The 6,158-nt window shown below is 43.5% G+C and overlaps 1 protein-coding gene and 1 pseudogene across 1 annotated transcript in view; both read left to right on the top strand.

The window, feature by feature from the left end:
• STARD9 (StAR related lipid transfer domain containing 9) overlaps positions 1-6,158 on the top strand; it is a 127,377-nt gene that overhangs the window by 30,806 nt on the left and 90,413 nt on the right. The window lies entirely within an intron of this gene.
• Positions 5,247-6,158, top strand: part of LOC102989712 (importin subunit alpha-1-like) — a 2,330-nt pseudogene continuing 1,418 nt past the window's right edge.

Below are 6,158 nucleotides of genomic sequence, written 5' to 3'. Positions count from 1 at the left end.
TTGCATTTCTCTAATGATTAGTGATGTTGAGCATCCTTTCATGTGTTTGTTGGCAATCTGTATATCTTCTTTGGAGAAGTGTATATTTAGGTCTTCTGCCCATTTTTGGATTGGGTTGTTTGCTTTTTTGATCTTGAGCTGCATGAGCTGCTTGTAAATTTTGGAGATTAATCCTTTGTCAGTTGCTTCATTTGCAAATATTTTCTCCCATTCAGAGGGTTGTTTTTTTGTCTTGTTTATGGTTTCCTTTGCTGTGCAAAAGCTTCAAGTTTCATTAGGTCCCATTTGTTTATTTTTGTTTTTATTTCCATTTCTCTAGGAGATGGGTCAAAAAGGATCTTGCTGTTATTTATGTCATAGAGTGTTCTGCTTATGTTTTCCTCTAAGAGTTTTATAGTGTCTGGCCTTACATTTAGGTCTTTAATCCATTATGAGTTTATTTTTGTGTATGGTGTTAGGGAGTGTTCTAATTTCATTCTTTTACATGTAGCTGTCCAGTTTTCCCAGCACCACTTGAGGACATCCAAGCTTGGATGAAGTGAGAGAGTGGCATGGACATATATACACATATTACCAAATGTAAAATAGATAGCTAGTGGGAAGCAGCCACATAGCACAGGGAGATCAGCTCGGTGCTTTGTGACCACCTAGAGGGGTGGGATAGGGAGGGTGGGAGGCAGACGCAAGAGGGAGGGGATATGGGGATATATGTATATGTATAGCTGATTCACTTTGTTATAAAACAGAAACTAACACACCATTGTAAAGCAATTATACTCCAATAAAGATGTTAAAAATAAATAAAGAAAGAACATCTGGCTCTTAAAAGGCGTTTCAGTAACCTGAGGGCAGTCATCCAAGAAAAACAAACAAAGAGACACAGATACTGACTTATGGAAGTTAAAGCACACCCACTGGCTGGTGCATATGAAAATAGTAAAGGAGGGCTTCCCTGGTGGCGCAGTGATTGAGAGCCCGCCTGCTGATGCAGGGGACACGGGTTCGTGCCCTGGTCCGGGAAGATCCCACATGCCGCGGAGCGGCTGGGCCCGTGAGCCATGGCTGCTGAGCCCGCGCGTCCGGGGCCTGTGCTACGCAACGATAGTAAAGGAATCCAAGTGTATATAGGCATAGAACATGAACAGCACCTGCTATACCATCAAAGCTGGTCCAGAAGACTGCAGTAGGGAGCTAAGGAATTCTGAAATACATGCTGGTCTTGGAGAGGGCTGCGGAAAAACCACTCTGTGTATCCTGTCCTCAAAATTTCCTGGGAGAGCCCTGCCCCCAACACAGCTTCTGGTTATGTCCTGTGGTCAGTAAACACTCAGTCTACTGTATTCTCTGCATTTACCAGTGTGGACATTAAGAATTGATACTCATAATGATGACCTCAAGTCCTGCCATTGCCAAATCCTTAGACACTAAGGAAGAGTATACTGAGCACTTTGAAATTTTAATGTAAATGAAGTTGACATTGGTTTCTGGCTAACCAGTATATCAGAAATGTGTTTTTAATAAGAAAATCTCATTTTGTGATCATCCAGGTAAAAGTGACTTAACCATTGCTATGTGATAGTCACTCATGCTGCTCACTCAGTATTCCTGGCTTTTCATCTTCTGTTGCGTGATAGAATTTCACTTCCTGGTCCCATTGTGTGAGGGGAGGGGGGCCATATTATGAGCTCTGTCCAGTATATTTTAAGGAGAAATGATGTCTGAGCCTTCAGTTGCTGGAGTATGACCTTCCAAAGCCCTCTTTCCTTCTGGCACCAAGATCAGTAATGTTGGAGATAGGTAGTTCTGTCAGAGAAGCTACAACCATGAAGACTCCCTACTGACCCACAGGTAGCATGACCCAGAAATAAACTTTTGTTGTTTTAAGCTACTATGCTTTAGAGGTTTGCTACAATAGCCTAAGCTAACCTAAGCTTGTCCTGACTGATGACTCTTCAGTGTTGATCTTATTGAGTGACTTTAACTTTGGTACAATATCAGTTATTGTAAGAAAATGGGTCGGGACTTCCTGGTGGCCCAGTGGTTAAGAATCCGCCTGCCAATGCAGGGGACACGGGTTCGATTCCTGGTCCGGGAAGATCCCACATGCCGCGGAGCAGCTGAGCCCGTGCGCCACAACTACTGAGACTGCACTCTAGAGCCCGCGAGCCACAACTACTGAGCTCACCTGGTGCAACTACTGAAGCCCGTGTGCCTAGAGCCCATGCTCTGCAATGAAAGAAGCCACTGCAATGAGAAGCCCGTGAACCACAATGACACCACAACGAAGAGTAGCCCCCTCTCGCCACAGCTAGAGAAAGCCTGCATGCAGCAACAAATACCCAACGCAGACAATAAATAAATAAATAAGAAAATGGGTCTAGGTGATCTGTCCATATACTTTCACTTTATTTTCAATGATAAATGATTTTAATGTATTTCAAAGGATTAGAAGGCCTTTCATGTATGTAGGACGCTCTTTAGTTTTGCTTTGTTTCTTTTTCCACTTGGAACCTTCAAACCGACTTATATTTTTGAAGAAGTTGGCTCTAAAAAGGACTTTTGCCTTACAACTGTGGGCCACGTCTGTCCACCATCTGACTTAGTGAAGTTTTATTGGAACATAGCCATGCCCATTTGTTTATGAAGTGTTTATGGATGCTTTTGTACAAAAAGGCAGAATTGAGTAGTTGTGACAGAGACTCTATGATCCATAAAGCCTAATATGTTTGCTGTATGCCTCCTAATAGAAAAAAATTTGCTAACTCTGTCTCACAGATCCTTAATTATTAGGAATGGAAAGATTCCCGGATGATTTGCCTGAATTGCTGCAGATATCCTAGCTCTTGGAAGTTCTGTCTGATGGAGTGAAGGCCTTCTCCTGGATCGGCAATGTCCCTTTATTTTATATACTACCCTGAAGGCAGTGAAACAGCTTATCCCTCTTGGATTCTGCCTATGAATAAGCAAAGACTCCCTCACGCCTGATAATCAAACCATTTTTCCATATTGCCACCCTCTTTGTCTTTGTCCAGACCAGCTGCTGGCTAAACTGCTAACAAGTCCACTTGTCATGTGACTGCTGCTCAGTGATTCGGCTTTGTGCTTGTTGCTGTTGACAGTTGAACCTGCCATTTTGATAGGGCTTTTTCAAGCTGCATGGGAGAGAGGTGATCAGGTTGTCTCACACGATGGGTCATGAATGTGAGGCTATGTGAGGAAATAAGGAAACTGTCCACAGTCACACAGCCAGGCCACATGACAGTGGAACGTTATTCATTACTGCTCAGAATTCAGCAGTAACTGTAGGAAGCCAACAGCAGCTCTCTGTCTTGCATTCAGAGCTCCCCAAGAGTTGATCGTGTCCGTTAATCTTTATCCAATTTAGCATACCCTTATTAGCATTCTTATTTGGGGTCATCTAATGGTTGACAGTCTCTCTTTTGCCCATACTTGCATTGCTTGGGGCCCAGTCAGATGGGGCCTAGAAAACAGGGTTAAATGACATAAAACGTGGCAGATTATGATCAAGGAATCACTTGTGGTTGTCTTCTTAGAAGTGGCTGTGGGAATGGCAAGTCTTTAGATTCTATTCCAATAAATCCATCTTTCATCTTTTCTCATAGGATCCTGTATAAGGAATCTGTTGTTTTGCAAGGAGGAGGGAAGCATTAGAGCTAGAAACCCATCTATCTGTCCTGTGAATTCCTTGCTTATGTCCAGAGAGTATGAAAGCTGCATATGGGACCTACCAGATGGCACATGCCACTTGGACAGTTGTCCGTGGGAACATTCCTTAGCAAAAAAGCATTGTTAGAAATAGCAAAATCTTGTATAAACAGAGATGTGTTTTGGTGATCTCAAAGCTCAGTTTTTCTGATTCCTTCAGTAATCAGAGGCTAAAACTAAGAATATGAATTTATGTTTCTCTGTGTGGTATGTGTATCTATTACCTCTGTATGAGTATTTGCTGCCATGTGCAATTTTTCTTTTCGAGGCTTTTTTTTTTTTAATTATTTTTGGCTGCGTTGGGTCTTTGTTGCTGTGTGCAGGCTTTCTCTAGTTGCAGTGAGCAGGGACTACTCTTCATTGCAGTGTGCGGGCTTCTTATTGCGATGGCTTCTCTTGTTGCGGAGCACGGGCTCTAGGCGTGAAGGCTTCAGTAGCTGTAGCTCACGGGCTCTAGAGCGCAGGCTCAGTAGTTGTGGCACACGGGCTTGGTTGCTGCGTGGCATGTGGGATCTTCCCAGACCAGAGGTTGAACCCGTGTCCCCTGCATTGGCAGGCAGATTCTTAACCACTGCGCCACCAGGGAAGTCTCTCTTTTTCTTTACTTTTTTTCTTTTCAGAAAAAGAAGCCCTAGACAAATAGACAGGGATTTCTATTTTTATCTTTTGATAAAGGTGATAAGAGTTGCATTCAGTAGAGAGGGCATATTTTAGGGTCTGACACCAGAGGGACCCTAGACTTTCCTCTTTGACACCCCATCTCCTTCCTAGATGAAAGGTGGTGAAGTATAGTGATTAAAAATATGGTTTAGGGGCTTCCCTGGTGGCACAGTGGGTGGGAGTCCGCCTGCCGATGTAGGGGACGCGGGTTCGTGCCCTGGTCCGGGAAGATCCCAAAATATGGTTTATTTTCCGGTTTCACAGATTACTGGCTGTGATCCTGAGCTAGTCCCTTTATCTCTCTGTGCTTCACTTATCTCATCTGTAAAATGGGGATAATGATACCTACCTCAGAGTTGTTGTGAGGACTAAATGAGTAAGTAAATATAAAACATTTAGAACAGGGCTTCGCAGATAATAAATGCTACGTAAGTGTTATTATTATTATTATCATTACCTTCTCTGATACCTGATCACCACCATATCCAGCACACAATAATTTCTCCAATCCCTTTTCTATTCACAACAAAGTATCCTTCTGTCCTTCCTGGTAGCATGTGCACTTTAATAGGGGCACTGTGAAGTTACAGCAAACTCAGATGAATTACTCTAATGGAGAGAATTTCTAGTATTCTACAGGGTGGTGGGGAAAATCATTTGGGGCACATCGTGGCAAGAGGTTGAAGAATCAGGGGAAATCACATGCTTAGAGAATATCTAGAAAGAAGAGACTTGAATATGTCTCAGCTTCCTTCCATTTCTAGCCCCAAGTTTTCTTAAGTCAAGAAGCTATAGGGTCTGCACAGCCTCCTGTGGAAACCTGAGCTGGCTCTGTAGCTTTCTCCCTGTGTCTCATAACCATGTCCAGCAACAGGAATGCTAACTCACCATCTGCCTGCCTTAACAGATTCAAGGGCACGATAGTACAGAAATGAGGCCGCACTGAACACTGGTTAATGTGGAGCTGAGGAAAGCTAGTAAGCTAAGAAGGATGACCAGGTGCTGAAAAGGAGAAATGTAGGGTTGCTTCTTGAGGCTGCTGCTTCTCCACTGCAAGAAAACCAAAACGACCAGGGCACTGTAAATTGGTCTGTTGATGATACTGTCGAAGGCATCAATAGCAACAATTTAGAAAGCCAGCTCCAAGCGACTCAAGCTGCTGGGAAACTGCCTTCTAGGAAAAACAGCCTCCTGTAGACAACATAATTTGGGCTGGTTTGATTCCAAAATTTGTGTCCTTCTTGGGCAGAACTGACTTTAGTCCCATTCAACTTGAATCTGCTTGGGTGCTCACTAACATTGCCTCTAGGACGTCAGAACAGACTGGGGCTGGAACTTCCCTGGTGGTCCAGTGGGTAAGACTCCACACTCCCAATGCAGGGGGCCCAGGTTTGATCCCTGGTTGGGGAACTAGATCCTGCATGCATGTCGCAACTAAAGATCCCGCATGCCGCATCTAAGACCCGGCGCAGCAAGCATGCATAAATCAATCAATCAGAACAGACTGGGATATAGAAGATGTGGCACATATATACAATGGAATATTAGCCATAAAAAGAAACGAAATTGAGTTATTTGTAGTGAGGTGGATGGGCCTAGAGTCTGTCATACAGAATGAAGTAAGTCAGAAAGAGGAAAAACAAATACCATATGCTAACACATATATATAGAATCTAAAAAAAAAAATGGTACTGAAGAACCTAGGGGCAGGACAGGAATAAAGATGCAGACGTAGAGAATGGACTTGAGGACACAGGGAGGGGGAAGGGTAA

The sequence above is a fragment of the Physeter macrocephalus genome, chromosome 11 (assembly GCF_002837175.3).
Source record: "Physeter macrocephalus isolate SW-GA chromosome 11, ASM283717v5, whole genome shotgun sequence".
NCBI lineage: Eukaryota > Metazoa > Chordata > Mammalia > Artiodactyla > Physeteridae > Physeter > Physeter macrocephalus.
This window is presented reverse-complemented; position numbering and strand designations above follow the sequence as displayed.